Source organism: Silene latifolia, chromosome 7 (assembly GCF_048544455.1).
Source record: "Silene latifolia isolate original U9 population chromosome 7, ASM4854445v1, whole genome shotgun sequence".
NCBI classification, from domain to species: Eukaryota; Viridiplantae; Streptophyta; class Magnoliopsida; order Caryophyllales; family Caryophyllaceae; genus Silene; species Silene latifolia.
In genome coordinates, this window is record NC_133532.1 from 31,870,435 (window position 1) to 31,890,696 (window position 20,262).

The following is a 20,262-nucleotide window of genomic DNA, read 5'->3' on the forward strand; positions in this document are numbered from 1 at the left end:
TCGAGACCTTGAAGATTCAAAAGGTTGAAATCCCCAAAGAACTCATCGTAGATAGGATTCTACACTCCTTGTCTAAGGTCAAGGCATATGTGCAATTCCGGGTGAATTTCAATATGCAAGACAAGGATGTGTCTCTTGAGGAGTTGCACAAGTTACTTGTGCAAGCCGAGAGGGACATGGGGTTAAATGTGAACCCTCCCAAGGATGTGCTTAACATAAGCACAAAGAGTAAGGGGAAATTCAAGAAGAATGAGAGAAAGGGCAAGAAGCAAGCTCCCACATTCACCAAAGCTAAGTCTTGTGAAGCTAGCACATCCAAAGTCAAGAAGGGTCCTCTTGACAAGTGCCATTATTGTAATGGCATGGGACATTGGAAAAGAAATTGTTCCAAGTACCTTGGTGATATCAAAGCTGGAAAGATCACTCCAGTAGGTAAATGACTAACCTTCTTTTATGTTTCTAAATTCAACTATGGTATTATGATGCAAAGTTGTGAAATGTATCTCCCTTTTTATTGTAAATAGGGCCTCCACCAAGCAAAGACAAAGGAAAGGAAAAACAAGCATGAGAAACCATGGAGAAGCTTAGGATAGCTTTTATGGAGCTTTGTTTTTCAATTGTCTTATTTAAGTTATGTTTTGAATTCTAGAACTTTGAATTTCCGTGTTCGACATGGAAAAGTATTTTGGATAATGAGTTGTATTTTGGATGATAGTGACTTGGTTTGCAACCCAAGTCACCCGTTTTATCATTTATCCTTCATGTTCTAAAATTTCATCTTTAAATGCTTGCGTTTTGAAACATAAGATTATTCCCTTAAAGTGATCTAATAGACAATTATAATGACGGGTTTCATTATATGTCCACATGCTTAAGGCTTGTGTATGATCATCTATGAAGTGATTTTGAGTTTATGAACTCTCTTAAAGGTATGTCAATCACCAAGTACACACATGAAATCAATTAATATTAGTCGGTCTATGAGATAGTTCTCCTTATACTTCAACATCATTGATTAGTGTCTCATATGCTATCTTTGAATATATAGTGTATTTATTCTAAAGATAGAGTGGGAGAAAAATGAGGACACAACACACAAGGCAAGATAAAATTGTGTACTTGTGTAAATGTAGATCTACACAAGAGAAAATGATTTGAATAAAGGTAGAAAATGATTTGAATAAAGGTATATCTATTTACATAGTATACCAAATAGATGAGATCTATGGTATCAAGTTAGTTCTATAGATCTAATGAGACCAAGTGTAGTAATCATAAGAATAAATTCTCAAAATAACTACACGAGGAGACCAAAAGAAGTTTTGGATAAAAATGACTAATGTAAAGTCTTAACAAGTTTTGACTAAGTTCTATATGATAAATTTTGACCAAATAGTTTCAATCATGAGTTTTACTTAAGAGCCTAAATGAATCATAGTAACATACTAGTTATGATCAAGATTAAGTTGCAAAGATTGATATTCCGATATCTTCAATAGCCAACGTTTTAACCACGCAAATGTCATTGCTTAACCTCGCTAGGAAATGGTTATTCCTCCTTCCGAAAGAGTATTCCGAAGGACGTATTCTAAATATTGTTTATATTTGAATAATGACATGACTACACATCATTATGACATGAGTGTGTTAGAGATTTAAAAATCTTTTTCCGTAAGGTTGAGATGAGACCACTTCAAAACAGGCTTTTTGAAAGGATATGATGGGAACATATATGGTTTTATCCTAGTAATTTGGCAAAGCAATTTATATTTATATCTTTGACAAATTTCGATTGAGAAGTCAATTTCGAAATATGTTGAATTGAGTGGGAGTTAGGAAATTCTCATGTGAAGACATGGAATTTAGTGGGAGCTATCATCCTTGAATGTATAAAACTCATTACTCATTAAAGAATGACGAGCTAATACCTTCTTTCATAAAGAAGCTTTTGAGTTTTCAATTCTGGATGAAAATGGACAATGATGAATCCAATTACATCATGGGATGTTGGATTAGTATTAAAGAGATACACATCGTATCAACATATACATAGGATATTCATGTAAATGAAAATGGGATTACCATTAGCAGTCATGGTAGTTCATTGAACCTAAAAACGGTTGATCTCATGATTATTAGTAACTAATGTTTCCGCCATTAGAATAATCATGTACATGTCCAATTTTGAATCATATGCATATGAGCATGATGATTGGTTGGTGAGCCATAATAGAAACGTCATGAATTCTCAAGTAGAATCCGATGAGCGATTTCGGTGTTTGACGGAATACTCGATTATGTGACAATAGGTTGCACATATATATGAAATCCGAACACAAGTAAGGATTTATGAGAATCCTAAAACTTTCGAGCAAGAAAGAGAAATGAGAAGCTTTGGAAAGATGCTTGGTTGAATAAGAAGTTATTCAAAAACAATCTTTCCTAGTAAAGCTAGGACTTGTGAGAAGTGCTAAGATGAATGATCTTGTAAATTGTTACAAGATTCTACAAAACATATACCTAGTGCATTGTGTGTGGATGGAATACTTGATCGGTACAAGTTGTATTATTCATCGCAAATTCGTTCGTTATGAGATGATCGATAAGAAAGTTCTTTCAAGTTAAAGAACCAAAACCAAGGTCGAGAACCTTGATGTGTACTTGGTAAGATTCATGTTATGAGAGAGAACATGAATGTAAAGGAAATTGCAAGTGTAAGAAGTTTGAACACATGGACACATGAGATGTTAAACTTCTAATTGCAATCAATAAGTGTTTACACTGACGATATACATCACAAGGTTGTAATATGATATTGACTACCCGAGTGTGATGTCGACATTTGTCGTTTGAGTTATTATTAACTCACCTTGCACATTGTTATATCCAAACGGGTTGTAGAGACAATTGAACCCCGTTAAAGTGAACATGGATTAACATTGTTTTTGCCCATAGTTACTTATATGAGGTGACGTCTCGAAGTGACTAGAGTGTGAGGCGATTGATGGCAAGTTCAAGTGCCATACAGTCATGTGAGATGACTAGTCGATCACATAGGCAGACTGTTAGGAACATTTTGTCGGGCCTAATGACCGCTTATAGAGTTCTGGCAAATTTATATAGCCTGGTCGTGGCGAGAGCTACTATAGTATTTGAATGAGTCGATTCTTTTGACTAAAGACTATTCACCTAAGATGGCACGATTTGATTAACCTTGATTTATGTTACTACGACCTTCGTAAATGGGGTCAAATGGGCATATTTTGGGTTATGATGGTGTGGCTAGTCGAAGGGAATGAGTGCGATAGGAATTGTCCACCCTTGTCGGGTTATAACAATATCTCGGGGCCACTCGAGGAGTAATGAACTGGAAATGCGTGGCCACGCTCGGAAAGTATCTATGACAGATAAGTCCGGTCAATCAGTTATTCTCCAGATCGAGGAAACCACTCTCGATATGATCACTTGCAAGTACGACCTGAAAGACACCTTGCATTGAGTGGGAGATAGTAATAGGACAAGAGAATTGGTGACGCACACTTGTCGAGGACAAGTGGGAGATTGTTGGAATATGTGTCCTCCGACAATAATGCGATCACGACTGTTGATCATAATGATCACATGTTTAAGTCTCATTAAAATGAATACAATTGGGAAGTAATATTGTTACTGTCAACTGGTCAACATATATCGGTAATGATTGGCTGACTAGAGTTTGACATTACTGTCGTGTGACGGTGGTGATCAGTTGACCCCCTAGGTCATACCTAAAGGGCAATACTCTTAATTGATTATTTAATTAATCGTATAATGTTACGAGTTAATTAAATTACTTGAAAATTGACGGACGATTTTGGAAGTAAAATTTACGTATCAAATTGAAATGTGATTAAATGAGATACGGTCTGAGTAATTGAATTGTATCATTACTCGGATGAAATAATTGTTTAATGAAACAATTGAATTTGAATGAATTGTTATAAATACAATCTGTTGTGATTTATAAATTGGTAAAATATTTTGGCACAAGTAATTATGATATTACTAAGTCGATTTTGTATGTGACGTATTTTTATTAATACGTTGATTTTTAATATGTTAAAAATACATAACAAATATATGTGACATGTGACATGTAACATATTGACAATTGACAAAATTAATATGGAATCCATATTAGCTAAAGGTGCCGAAAATAGGAGGGGCTTTTAAGCTAATTAATTGTTTAATTAGTAGCTAAACACAATGATTGTTTTGCTTTAATAGCCATGCATGCCTATGGTGCATTGTAAAGACAAACCATTTCATGCATTGGCTCACCCAAAAGCCCCCCCCTACCACCCGGTTTTTGATGTGAAAAACCATCATTGGTTTTTCATTTTATTTTACCTATTACTCTAAAATGTGTTAGAAATTAATTCATTCTATTCCATCATCAAATATAGAGATTTCTAGTGAGATAAAATCCTCTCTTCCTCTCTCATAATAACCGAAATATATAAGAGTTTTATATTTATTTTTGGTTCAATTTTCTACCTTGATTAATATTATAACTAGTATTTTTAATATTAATTATATTAAGAGGAGCCTTGGGTATAATACATAGGGAGAGATCTTACACTTAGATCTTTGTTCTTCCATTGGAAAAGCTCAAGAACAAGAAGAGAAAGGTGATCTCTCTTGTGCCCTAATAGCCGAAATCTACTATGTAAGGACATGATTTCTCCTCTATTTTATTATATTGTTTGCATGCATAAGATCCGTTTTAATTTTATGACAAATTATCTAGACATATATGAGTATGTTAATATGTACATGAATCTACATTTCCTTCACAAACCAGTATAAAGGACAAGTTAGGGACCGTTCCCTTCCATAGTTCATATGGAGTCTTGTCAACAACTTTAGACGGACTTCGGTTAAGTATTAGAGCAGCTGACAGAAGAGCATAACCCCACAATAAATCAGGCAATACGGTGTGACTCATCATGGATCGAACCATATCAAGTAGTGTTCGATTTCTCCGTTCGGACACACCATTCAACTGAGGTGTTCCAGGTGGAGTTAACTGTAAGACAATCCCACAGTCCTTAAGGTGTTGATCAAACTCGTGTGAAAGATACTCGCCACCATGATCTGATCGTAGTGTTTTAATCTTTCTACCCAGTTGGTTCTGTACCCGATTCTGGTATTCTTTGAATTTCTCAAAGGACTCACTTTTATGCTTCATTAAGTAGACATAGCCATATCTACTTAAATCGCCCGTGAAAGTGATGAAATACCTATAGCCTTCTCGTGCGGTGATTGACATAGGTCCACACACATCCGTATGTATGAGTGCTAATAGGTCAGCAGCGCGCATTCCAACACCTTTGAAAGAAATTCGAGTCATCTTACCAATGAGACATGATTCACACGTGCCAAATGATTCAAAATCAAAGGCCGAGATAGCTCCATTCTGTATGAGCTCTTTAACGCGTTTCTCATTAATGTGTCCCATACGGCAGTGCCATAGATAAGTTTGATCTTTCTCACCAACTTTTAACTTCTTATTCATTACGTGCAATATTTCGGTGGTCTGATCTAAAACATAAATTCCATTCATGGAGACTGCCTTGCCATAAATCATATCGTGTAACGAGAAAACATGACTATTATTCTCTATTACAAATGAAAACCAAGTTTGTCAAGTGCGTAAACCGAAATAATGTTTTTAGATAAACTGGGTACATAATAGCGATTATATTAAAATAACTCAAATCCGCTAGGAAGTCTGGATCACATATGTTCCGCTCGAGACGGCACCACTCGTGCTCCATTCCCGACACGCAGTCCACCTCACCCTTTACGAGGGGTTCGATGTTTCGGAGGCCCTGCACATGATTGCACAGATGAGAACCACAACCAGTATCTAGTACCCAAGTTCCGTAACTTGCGTGGTTAATCTCAATCATATGAATAAAAGAAGAAGAAGTAGACATACCAACAGGAGTAACGCGACGACGCTTTTATGTCCTCACGGTATACAGGACATGTACGCCTCCAATGCCCAGTCTTGTGGCAGTGATGGCATTCCATGTTACCGTCCTTGCTCTTTATCGCGCCTAGTGAGGTGCTCGACTCACCAGGCCCACTCTTTCCTGATCCCGACTTCTTAAACTTGGCTTACCCTCGCTAGGTCTGCTCGAGCTTTGCCCTTACCCTTGCCCTTGTTTGACACAACGAGAACATCCTGTTTCAGGCTCCCACTAAACTTCATGTCCTTCTCGGTCTGTACGAGAAGGGAGTGTAGTGCATGGGGACTTTTCTTCAAATCATTCATATAGTAATTGGCTCTAAAGAGCGCAAAAACCATCGTGGAGTGAATGAAGCATGCGGTCAATCACGATGTTCTCGCTGATCTTACAATCAAGTGCCTCCAGTTTCTCGACATTCTCAATCATGCTGAGAATGTGTGGGCTAACCGGTTGGCCCATCTGGAGTTTCGCCTCAAAGAAGCGACAGGTATGCTCATAGGTCACGATTCTCGGTGCTTTCGAGAATTCCTTAGTGAGCGTGGTGAAAATCTTGTTTGCACCTTGGGCTATGAAGCGTTTCGGCAAATTGGATTCCATTGCAAAAATGAGTACGTTCTTTATCTTTTGCTTCCATGACGAAATCGCTATACGTGGCAATCTCGTTAGCTCCGGCCCGTGGGGCCTGGGTTTGGCGGGATGGGCTCTATCGATATTTGAGCTTCCGTCGGCAATGGCAAAGCATTCCGTAATGCCGCCTCCCGATCCGCGAAGTTTGATCCATCATTCTTGATCGAGTAGACCGATTCATCCGATTCATGAAGATCCGGCCAGGACTCACGGTCCAATGTGGCACTTGGCATTGGGTCGTCCGTACGGCCAGCCATTTTGTCATTAGCAGTTTAAATGATCGTGATCTACACTGAAAAAGAAAGGAAAAACAAAACGAAATAAGCAACTCATCGAGGTGATTTAAGTCTATTTAAAATTCATTTTAACGTGTAGACTCATTGCACTTGTATAATCGATCTACCTCAAGAATTATACAAATGATCCCAAGACTCAATTTCCGTAAATTGATAAGCCAACTGTTTGGCTAGTTCTATAGTTAGAACTCTTGGTCGATAGATTTCCGTAAATCCTATCTTCAGTCCACCATAATCACAGGATCGTACGAGTGACCATAGTGTTGAGATAAAATAGGTCAATCAGTTCCAACTTACCCGACGTAGAAGGGGTCATATTATGCCTACCGACGAAGAAGGGATTCATTGGAGTTTGACCTATAAAGACTATTCTCAATTTTTGGTTATACGAGGAAGATCCCATCAACTTAGTTTTAATTCATTTTAAGTGAACGAAAATCTAGCATTACGTGAATGAATTAACTTAGGTGATGGCTTATTAAGACCGTGTGACATCTGTATGTCATAGAAAACTAACGCGTAACCTCTATATGAGTCAGTTTTGATGCAAATATTAGGTGGTTTGGTTTTAGGCAGAATATGATGCAAACTATCGTTACGATGAAAAACATAAAAAAAATGCAAAACGTAAATAAAAGTCCTAGTGTGGCCTATCCTAGCAGAATTAACATAATACAACTTTTGAATCCACCGTTGGACCCGAGAAGATTGTCTTGATGTTTCATCTTTGTTCATGCAGCGGGAGTGAGCATCCGATCTCCATCTTTGGTCTCGTCAAAATTACAATTCAAAAATTAAAAAATATAAACCTATTTACATTCTAAATTAAAACTGTAATTACAAGAAAAAAACCAAAACGGAGATGCGAGATCTCAAAATACAACCAAGACCGTGTTACATCATTATGGTAACACGTTCTACTAAGGCCACACTAAGTTACAACCGTTTGTAAAATTAAATACGTAATAAAAAAACATTCATGGCATTCAAAAGTAACGATAAATAAAAATGCATCAACTAAAACAAAATTTATTCGTGACATAATTCCGTAATTATGTTAAAATTATCCAAACCACCTTTTAACGATTAAAATTATGTGACAAAACCGCTTTTATCAACTTAATTTTAAACCATTACAATCCGTTACTTTAAACCGCTTTAAAATAACTAAATGGTACGTGTGTGAACCGTTTCACAATCAAGCGAGTGTACAAAATCCGTATAATGTACATTTTATGGCCAAAAGGAAAAATAAAACATGGAAAAATAATTTTTCAGCGCTGCCAAAACACTTTAACTCTCGATCGAAAAATAAAACCCTCGTGAAATCGATTTGACAAAACAAAACCAATTGCAATTTTGACCAAATTCGTATTAAATTAAGTCTACAATTGACAAAACCTTAACATATTGCTATAAAGACCATTTATAAAACAATATGCAAAAACAAATCGAAAACAAAACCAATCGATCGAGACACTACGATCCTCGATCGATCGATCGATTCGGCCGTCTCTTTTACAAAGACAGAAGATCAGACCTCGATCGACTGATCAGTTCGCCGACTGTTTACAACAAGACGAGAAAATCGAGGCGTGAACAACATATCACGGCTTTCAAGGCAAAATTATCGATTCAAATCGTTTTATGAAAATCACGATGAAAAATTTACGTGGCCTGGCTCTGATACCACTTGTAGGGTAATATCTGTATAAAACCCCTTAAAACTAAGGACTATAACGTAATTTATCATGTGATTAATGGTCATAAATGAAAAACAAGAGAAACGATTAAAGAATAAGAATCAACCTCGGGTCCTGTGTAAAATCGGCCTAAGAACAGAAATCAACGCAGATTTCCTCCTAATCGTTGCACCCAAGATCGTCTGAGACTATGCCCCTTGTGCTAGAAATTGCTCTCTGATTGCCTTGCAATATTGAGAGAGCTTTTGTGAGTTTTCTGATGTGAGATCTAGAATTTCAGAGAAAAAGGCTCCAAAACCCTAATTTTTCTTCAAATGAGAAGGATTAGGTCAAAAGGAGAGAAGGACTCTCCTTTTGTTCTATTCGGTCGACCGAATGCAAAGGGAGGGAGTGGGCTTTCCACTTTCTCCTTATTTAACTCGTGGTCCGACTCGTTTTGCTAAATGTATATGACGGGTTTTAATCATAAATCGTTATCCGTTATCGGATATTAAAATATCGACTAATAACGAATCAGTCGACATGTTAATACTTGTCCGACAATGACAATATTGTATAATTAATCAATTCAATATACATTAATTAAATATAACCGTTTATATTCAATTTACGAATTAACCGCTTAATTCACCTTAGCCAGTATTATTTAATCCGTATTAAATAAATATTTCAACATCGCGTTTGACTAATTATTAGTCAATAACTCCGACTAACTGCTTAGTCATATTAGGCATCAACATGACTGTATTTTCATACCGTCACATCTCTCAAACGTATCCTATAGGTGTGACTTTTAGGGACCAGTTGATCACCGCCATCTGTATGACAATAACGTCAAACTTATCTAGCAAGCCAACCGTTATTGATAAACGTGGACCAACTGATAATATTACAAAAGTATACCCTTTAATCCTTTTAGAGATTTATATGTCATTGCACTAACTGTGGAGGACACCAGCCCCAACACTTGATACAAACAAGAGTAAGCATCATGGTATGGTTGACGTCAATCATTATCCATCCTTAGGCCCAGATAAGAATTTGGACCGTCCAGACGGGACGATTGGTCAAATGGGTGGGGTTGGGCCTAGGAAGGCCGACTAAAACGATCTAGGAACACCGAGTTATGAAAACCGACAACTGTCTCATATAAACTATTCCCTAACCGTGTTCAAGTTTCACCCTTGGCAACACGTAAGTGTATACTCCGCAGCGGAGTCGCCAAACTGTGGACACGGGGTGCCCACGGGGTCGCTTCGGAAAACAAGCGTTTGCATTTGTGGAGTCGCCACCAATTTATTGTGGAAAATTGAAAACAGTTCGAATACTTCGCATCATGCCAAGACACAAAGTAATGACATGAACACTAAGAACTCGTTACCCTTAGCATTCTATGTCTAGAATGACTTTCGTGGATGCCAATGTATACGGATATTCACAGAGATCTGGAGTAAGGGGGTGAGGGTATGTATTAGGAAGCTCTTTTGATCGAACACCTAATCCCGCCCGCCTCGATAGCGGCCTCTACTAATGATTGGAGAAAATCATCTATACTTGATATGTTGTCGATTATTTGCATGCAATGCAACATCCAAGAAATTAATCCTAGCATGTGAAGGTTAACTAAGTCGGTGAACACGTAATAAAACATACATTAGGGTCGAAGTAGGGATTTAGGGTTGATTATATGTGGAAGCAAACAAATGATAATAAAGATACAATAAAATATAATAATTAAAATTACAATAATTTACAATGGTTTGACTGATTTACGTCGAAAATACAATTAAAACGGATAATTTGAGAAAAGAAAGGGAAAATAAATTAAGGGTAGAAAACGAACATATTAGTAATGATACTACGATTAATAGCCGATTAATACGTAAACTAATGAACTAGGTCAAAGCAGAAACGGAAGTTCAGAGGCAGAACTCTACCCGGAACAGGCGCAGCAGAGCTGCGTCCCTTGGAAGAGGCGCAGTGGTCACTGCGTCTGTTCGTGAGGTGAGTTCTGGATGTGAAGCCGGAACTGCGTATCGTTAATATTCATTGGTAATTTAATGACCGATTAATGATATTTGACTCAAGTAGAAGTGATTTAACAGATTAATTACATTCAAATTGGTCATAAAAACGATAAAGAATGGACTAAAATTAATTAGAACGAATTAATTACTAATTTTGGCTAACATAAATTAATTAGGTTTACTAATACAATTTAATTAGGTTTATTTACACAAATTCAATTAGATTAGGTGATAATGAACATAAGAAAATATACAAAAGATGAATTTCAATAACTTGATATGAACGAATCGAATCTCTAAAACCCGGATTTGATTTTAATGACGAAAACCCGCAAATATTGGTTATTTGGGATTTAAGTCGGAAATTTAAAGGATGAAGCTACTAATTATATGTTAAAATTATTATATGAATGAATAATGAAGAAAAATAAAGAAATCGAATAAAAAGATGAATCAACGAAGAACAAAGGAAGAAGAAAAAAAGCAGAAACAGCGGCAACCTCAGGAAGAGGCGCAGCAGATGCTGCGTTTCTTCTCGACGTCCGCCCTCTGTTAGTCCGAAAGAAAGAGTTTAATAAAAGGTTTTATAAATTTGTTTTAAATATGTTTTTGACGTAAATATTACAATAGTTTATACAATAAAAAGGTACAATAATAAAACATGGGATTTTCACCCTCAGACTTACACGTTTGACGAAACGAGATTGACTAAGTTAACGATTAGTGATTTCTCGACTCGAATGTACGGCGAAAGTGCCCTCTCAAGAGGAATTAAGCTAAATTGATTAAGTTAATTGAGTTGTGTTGGTCGAATTGGCCGGTCATGCAAAACGAGGCTGGTACTCAGAAAGATCTGAGCTTACGTGGTCAAAAGTTCAAGCACGTAGACGCCAATAAGCAAGAGCACGTTCTTAGAATGCAAAGGCAGAAGAGAAGGGCGGACACTCGCGTGAGAAATATGAGGAACAAAGCTCCCTATTTATACTAATCACACGGAGGAATTAGGGTTTCGGTAAAACTTTGGAAATAAATCTCGAAAAGATCTTAAAATACGCAGAAAGGAGCTGGGGAAGAAGCGCAGAAACCACTGCGGCTCTTGGAATAGGCGCAACAGGTGCTGCGTCCTTTCCCCAGGAGTTTCCTCCTGCGGAAGAAAGCTTTTCCGCGTTTCTGTTATGGAATTGCGGTAGATCTCAACTTCCTTATTGCTTAAAATATAATTTCGAGATAAATTTTGCCAAAAGATTGAAAGATTGAAATATGGAATAGAAATATCCGGAACATTCCAGAACATTCTGACTCGGCATTTTAGACGGTTTATTAGAAAATGAAGACGGTTTTGACCGGGACTCCAAATGAACTCTAATTACTGTCAAAACAACCGTAACGGCATGATATGATGACCAAGGGGTAGACACAAGTATATGAGCTATCATTTGACGATAAACTTACGAATTGTCATAAATCGTTCCGTGTACCAAACATGCGGCCCAATCATCACTGGGTGGCTTGTGGGAGGTGCAGAAACGAGGTATCTACAACCGTTGTTGGATGTGTCTCGGAATCTTGCTTGGCTATTTGTGGATGCATTTTCATGGTTGGCGATAAGTAGGGTTCCCTACTCGGTTTACTGTTAATTGAATTAACATTGTATTGTGATTGTTGTAATTGGCATTGTGATTATCTGTTGATCTTGGTGTTGGAGTTGGAGTTGGGTGTTGGAGTTGTGATGGTTGATGATGATGGTTCGCGAGGTGCATCCTCAGCTGAGTGGAGTCGCTTGCGGGAGTGGCTTCACGCCCTAGTTTTGCACTCTTTGGAACCCGCCATTGGAGGGGATTTGCACATTAATGGACAGGGTTATCACTCGTTGATGAGCGGGGCTTAGGTGGGGATTGGCTGCGGTCCCCCACTGGCGGCGAGGATTCTTTGTTACGATGGGTAATCTGGCAGGGCTACACACTTTGGTGTATAGTCGGTTACTGTGTAAGAATGGGAGACGTGAGGTGGATGTTGACCAGCTGTTTGATTTCTCTTTTATTTGTCTTACATTGGTTAATCAGTAACTGACCCCGTGCTGTGTTTTCAAAACTGTGGTGATCCATTTGGAGATGGTGAGCAGTTAGATTAGCAGGTACAGTTAGTCTGTTTGCTGATGGGCTTGGAGGGTATTCGAGTCACCACGCTACCGGAATAGATGTCCCGACGCATGAGCTTTGTAGTAGTCATCGCCATCGCTTTGTATCACGTTCTGTAGTTTTGAATGTAAAGACTTAAAAGTATTATAATATAAATGTTCTTTTATTGTCTATTTGATCTACTACCTCGGGTGACCGAGATGGTAACACATTCATACACCGAGATGGTCCTTAGTAAGGCATCTTGGTGTGCGGGGGTGTTACACACGCAGACACGATACCGGGACACGCCCATACATACCGACAACTACACTGCTACCGGGACACACCCAGACATAGCAACAACCACAAACAGGTGCCGGGACACGCCCAGACGTACCGGGTTCGGAAGCCATTCGTATCCCCTGCCAGACGTCGTGTCTCAACCACACGAGTCTTTCCTTAACTCAAGCCATTAATGTTCACATCTCTATAACAACAACAACAACAACAACAACAACGACATCAACAAATCCTCCAACATATATGATAATAATCAATACATGAACCACAACCAACATATCATAATCATTCTCTCCATGATGTGATTACCACTAAACATGTTATAATGCAAATACTCTAATTATGCAACATTAACTACAACATTAACACAAACAACATCACATTATTGAAACCGAGTACGATTAACCTACCTTTTAGCATTCTTTATAAGCAAACCCGAAACCAGCAAGCATTCATATCATTAAACCGTCTCATCCTACATAATTCCATAACAACTATCACAAAATATCCTACAACAACTAATACTACTAACTAACCCTCCATTATTACCCATTAATTACTCCTAATACTAATTAAAACACTAATTAACAACACCCATTAAAAACCTCCAAATTCTAGGGTTTAGTCTTAAAACGAATGATCCAAATTAAAGGGAAAAAGGTAGTATAAGACTCACCAAGTGACCAGGAACAAGAATATGTGAATGAATCTTCCAAAATCTTCATCCTTAGTTGTAGATCTAGGATTTAGAGAAGGAGGGATTGTAGAGAGAGGTGGGAGAGGTTTAGAGAGAAGGAGTTCGGGTTTAGCAATGGGAAAAATCTGAAAATAGGGTATATATATCAAAGCCCATCAAAGCAAGCCCACGCAAAACTCAGTGGTTCCCGTGACACTCGGTCGAGTGATATGTTCACTCGGTCGAGTGACACCGCACTCGGTCGAGTGAACCACTCACTCGGCCGAGTGACAGCCGGCAGAACAAATCTCAACACTACACAGGTCTACTCGGTCGAGTAGACCAACACACTCGGTCGAGTGACTTCCACTCGGCCGAGTGTCGCACCAAGTAACTAAAGAAATTCGGGTTATTACACATACTTCCCTATTCTCGCTCTTATCTCCACTATATCACCCATGATTCATAAATTTTTACACACTCACCAGGTCCTCAAATTTCCCTTTTTCTGCCGCCAAACTTGTCCATAACTTAACATGATACTAATTCCTAACACTCCATACTTACTGCCCTGATAAACATTATGAACCACTTGCAGCTTCTTGTTGGAGCTTGGGTCTTCCACAAATTAGTGTGATAACATTTGTAAATCTCTTACAGGTTCACAAGGGTATACTTCGTATATTTAATCAGTTGATTAACGTTTACCTAATAACGGCTGGCTTGCTAGAAAGTTTGACGTTATTATCATACAGATGGCGGTGATCAACTGGTCCCTAAAGGTCACACCTATAGGATGTATTTCAGAAATGTGGTTATAGAAATATAATTACATTGATGCCCAAAATGACTAAAAAGTTTGTCAATGTGTTGATGAGATAATTATTTAATGAAAATTAAATAATATTAAGCTAAGACGAATTAACTGTCAATTCGTAAATTAAATATAATAAGTTATATTTAAATTAAATATATATAAGGTTAGTTTGGACGAATTAATCTGTTTATTCGTAGTCAAATATAATCAGTTGTATTTAATATCAACAAGCTGAATGTGTCATAGTGGTAATAGTGAGGGTACACATACCAAGAGGTCATGGGTTCGATCCTCACTAGATGACAATTCAACACATATTATATATTTTTGGAAAGACCAAAAATAAGGAGTATTCACTCCTTATTTCGGTTTGTTTTGGCCGAAAATTAGGGAGATTTTTCTTTCCTAATTTGACTCCAAATTTCGGTCTATATAAAAGAAAGGTAGAGAATTATTTCTACGCTAATGCTTTTTCTTGACCTAGCCTCCTTTTTCTCATCACAAAACACAAAGACAATAAAATTTTACAGAAAATTTTAGATTGATTTCTAGCATAATCAAAGGGCATATCTCAGATCGTCTTGGGTGCAACTAATAGGCGAATATCAATTTTGATATTGTTCTTAGGCCATATTTGCTAGGACCGAAGGTTAATTCTAAATCCTTTTACTTATGTTTATGTATTTTATTTTATGACCTTAGATCATCTTTATTAAATCGTTATAATCCTTCTAGTTTAAGGGAAGTATACAGATTTATTTCCCACAAGTTGTATCAGAGCACTAGGCTACGATTTTAATCTTGATGATTTTCATAAAAATTGTATGTAAACAATAACCTAATTCTCGAAAAAATTAGGGTTTCGTTTTTTTTCGGCTGAAAAAAAAAAAAAAAAAAAAATTTGGCGATTTTTTTATCTTTCGGCCTGTTTTTTTTCTTCTTTCGTTTTTCCTTTTGTTTGATGATTTATATCCAATTTCTTTAGATCATATCATTGTTTTAATCGGTTAAAATTATCATATGAGAATTGGTAGATTTTGATTTAATGCAGATTAAGTTAAAATACATATAGTATCATCATGTCATTGATGTAAGAATTTGTTTTTGCTATATAGTTTTAGCATATACGATTAATCATGTTTGTTAATGCTTTTGCTAAATCATGTCCTAATAGCAACTTAAATATTTTCTTCATAAAATCTTTGAATTAGGGCATATTCCCGCAAAAGGGAAATATTTTTTTTTGACGGCTCATTTTTTAGGGTTTGCCGTTGGAAAAGAAAAAAAACGGTTTTTAAGAAATTGTTTTTTGATTACCGAATCAGAAAAAGAAAAGGAAAGTTTTGTTTTTTTTTCTTCTTTTTGCCGCATAAAAAAAAGGGGCGAAAGTTTTTTTTTATTTTTTATTGCCGGATAAATAAAAAAAAAAAATTTAATGGCTGTTTTCTTTTTCCAGCCGAGAGCTGGGATTTTAATAAAAAAAAAAAAATTCTTTTATTTGGTTCTGCCGAGACCAAACAAGAAAAAAAAGGGTTGTTTTTTATTTTTATTTTGGCCAATTAGTTATTGTGAATCGGTTCACAATTTAAAGATACCGAGTTATTTTAAAGCGGTTTAAAATTTAGACGGATAGAATTCATATTACAAGTTTAATATGGATTAAGTATTGAAATTAATGTGATTAATTGCGGAATTGTCACTTAATTTAATTTAAATAGGTGTTTTGGATAAATTAATCAACATAATTAATTTATTGTATTATGTATGTTTAATTTTTTTAGTTGATGCTTTTAATTATGTTGAATGAATCGAATGAATGAATTTTATTTACGTATTTAATTTTGCAATTGGTTGTAATTTGTAATACTTAGTGTGGCCTTAGTCAATTATGTTTTCGTAATGAAGGAAACATATTTTTTATGTAATTATGAGATCTCGAATCTCCTTTATTTTAGTTTTGAGTTTTGAAATTAGAATGTAATTAATAGGTCAATTATGTAATTTTAATTATTGTAATTTCAAAGAAGACTAAAGATGAAGATTCAAGCTCACTCCCGCTACATGGATCAAGATGGAACATCAAGACAAGCTTCTCGGGTCCAAGGATGGATTCCAAACTTGTATTTATTGTTCATTTTGATAGGATAGGCCACACTAGGACTTTTCTTGTTTTTTTTTACGTTTTTCATTTTATTGCTTTTCATTCACATGTTAGTAATTGCATCATTTTCCGCCTAAAACCAAACCACCTACTACTAAAATGCATGAAAATTGACTCATATAGTTGTATGTTAGTTTTCATGAACATGCAGATGTCACTGTCTATAAGCCATCACTTTAGTTTAAATCATTCTCGCATGCTAGATTATAGTTCACTTAAAATGAATTAAAAATAGTTGATGGGATCTTCCTCTAAAATGGAAATTGAGATTAGTCTTTATAAGGGCAAACATCTATGAGTCCCTTCTTCGTCGGTAGGCCTAATATGACCTCTTCTACGTTGGGTAAGTAGTTGTGTTGACTTAGTTTACCTCAACATCATAGTCCGAAGAGTTTCTCGTGATTATGATGGACTAAAGATAGAATTTTCAGAAATTTATCGACCAGGAATTCTAACGGTAGAATTAGCTAACAGGTTAGCTTATCAATTTACAGAGAATTGAGTCTTGGGGTCATTTATATAATTCTTGAGGAAGGTCAATTGTATAAATGTTTTTGAGTCTTCGCGTTATGACATTAGTTCATTAGACTTAAAATAAAAACGATGCATGCTTATTATTTTATTCTTCTTTCGCAGTGTAGAACACGCTTATTATCAATAATCTTTTTGTTACAACAAATGGTGGAAATAATGCAATCCCAATGCGTAGTGCCACAATAGATCGTTCGTCCTGGCTTAAAATGTTCATGGACCAAATGAATCAGTCCACTCGATTGAAGAATGATGGGTCCAATTTTCTTGGATCGGGAGGCGGCACTACGGAATGTGCCGCACATCGCGACGGTAAGCTCGGGTATTTAAGCGAGCCAATACCGGTCAACCCAGGCCCAAATGCAGGAATCAGCGAGTCACTCGCTTATAGTGATTTCGTTATGGAAGCGGGTGCGATAAAGAACTTACTCATCTTTGCAATGGAAACCAATTTGCAGAGACACTTCATTGCCCAAGGTGCAAACAAGATTTTCACCACGCTCACTAACGAGTTCTCAAAGGCACCGAGAATCGTTACATATGAGCATACCTGTCGCTTCTTTGATGCGAAACTCCAGAAGGGCCAACCGGTTAGCCCACACTTTCTTCACATGATTGAGAAAGTCGAGAAACTGGAGTCGCTGAATTGTAGAATCAGTGAGAGCATTGTCATTGACAGAATGCTTCATTCTCTTCACGATGGTTTTGCCCTTTTCAGGGCGAACTACTACATGAATGACTTGAAAAAGAGTCCTCATGAGGTACACTCCCTTCTCGTACAGACCGAGAAGGATATGAAATTGAGTGGGAGCATGAAGCAGGATGTTATCACGATTCACAACAAGAGTAAAGGTAAGGGCAAGGTTCATGGCGACCTAGCTGTAGGTAAACCAAAGTTTAAGAAGCCAGGAAATGGTAAGAGTGCGCCTGGTGAGACTAGTGGCTCACAGGGCAAGACAAAGAGCAAGGGCGGTGACATAGAGTGCCACCATTGTCACAAGACTGGACATTGGAGGAGGAACTGTCCCGTCTACCGTGAGGACATCAAGGCAGGCCGCGTCGTTCCTGATGGTATGTGATCTTATATTCATATGATTGAGATTAACCATGCAAGTTTCGGAACTTGGGTACTAGATACTGGTTGTGGTTCTCATCTGTGTAATCATTTGCAGGGCCTAAAGAACATCATACCTCTCGAAAAGGGTGATGTGGACCTGCGAGTCGGGAATGGAGCACGAGTTGCTACTGCCTCGAAGGGAACATATGTAATCCAACTCCCTAGTGGTTTTGAGTTATTTTTAAATAACTGTTACTATGTACCCAGTTTATCTAAGAATATATTTCTGTTTCCGTACTTGCTAAAGACGGTTTTACATTTTCAACAAAGGATAATAGTTGTATTTTCTCTTTTAATGAAATGATTTATGGCAAAGCAGTTTCCATGAATGAAATTTATATCTTAGATCAAACCACGGAAGTATTACACATGAATAATAAGAAATTAAAGGTTGGTGACAAAGATCAAACCTATCTATGGCATTGTCGAACGGGACACATAAATGAGAAACGCGTAAAGAAACTCGTCGATAACGGGACTATTCCCTCATTCGGATTTTCTACATATGGCACGTGTGAATCATGTCTCATTGGAAAGATTACTCGAATTTCCTTCAAAGGTGTTGGAATGCGCGCTAGTGACCTATTAGGACTCATACATACGGACGTATGTGGACCTATGTCAATTACCGCTAGAGATGGCTATAGATATTTTATCACTTTCACGGACGATTTGAGTAGATACGGATATGTCTACTTAATAAAGCATGAAAGTGAGTCCTTTGAGAAATTCAAGGAATACCAGAATAGGGTACAGAACCAACTGGGTAGAAAGATTAAAGCACTCCGTTCAGATCGGGGTGGCGAATATCTTTCAAATGAGTTTGATCAACACCTGAAAGACTGTGGAATCGCTCTACAGTTAACTCCACCTGGAACACCTCAATTAAATGGTGTGTCCGAACGGAGAAATCGAACCTTACTTGATATGGTTCGATCCATGATGAGTCACACCATAGTGCCTGAATCATTATGGGGTTATGCTCTTTTGTCAGCCGCTCTTATACTTAACCGAAGTCCGTCTAAAGCTGTCGACAAGACTCCATATGAAATGTGAAAGGGAACGGTACCTAACTTGTCCTTTATTCGGGTTTGGGGCTGCGAGGCTTATGTCAAGTGGAGACACGAGGATAAGCTCGGCCCGCGATCGGTCAAGACATACTTTATAGGTTATCCAAAAGGAACATTTGGTCATTACTTCTATTCGCCAACCGAACATCGAGTTTTTGTTGCGGCTAGTGCGACGTTCTTAGAGAAAGAATTTCTCGAGAACAAGTCGAGTAATAGAACCTTCGAGCTATCGGAGATTACAGAACCAACAACCGAGGAACAGATGGAGGAAGCTGTACCTCCAACTGATGATACGGTTAATATTCCTGAGGAACCTAGGAGGTCGGGTAGAGACTCTCATCCTCCGGACAGATACATTGGTATGGTCGAGGAGAATGATGTTTTACTTCTAGAAAGTAATGAACCCGAAACCTATAAAGGTGCCATGGCCTGTTCCAACTCAAAGCTATGGCTCGAAGCCATGCAATCCGAGATGGACTCCATGTATGAGAATAACGTATGGGATCTAGTTGATTTACCTAATAAGGTAAAACCTCTACAGTGGAAATGGCTTTATAAAATAAAGCATTCTGTAGACGCGCAACCAGATATCTATAAGGCACGACTTGTGGCAAAAGGTTTCACTCAAGTGCAAGGATTGCATTATGATGAGATTTTTGCACCTGTAGTCATGCTACGTTCCATTCGGATAATCTTAGCGATTGCCGCATTTCATGATTATGATATTTGGCAAATGGATGTAAAAACCGCCTTCTTAAACGGTTATTTGGAGGAAGAGTTGTACATGGTGCAACCCGAAG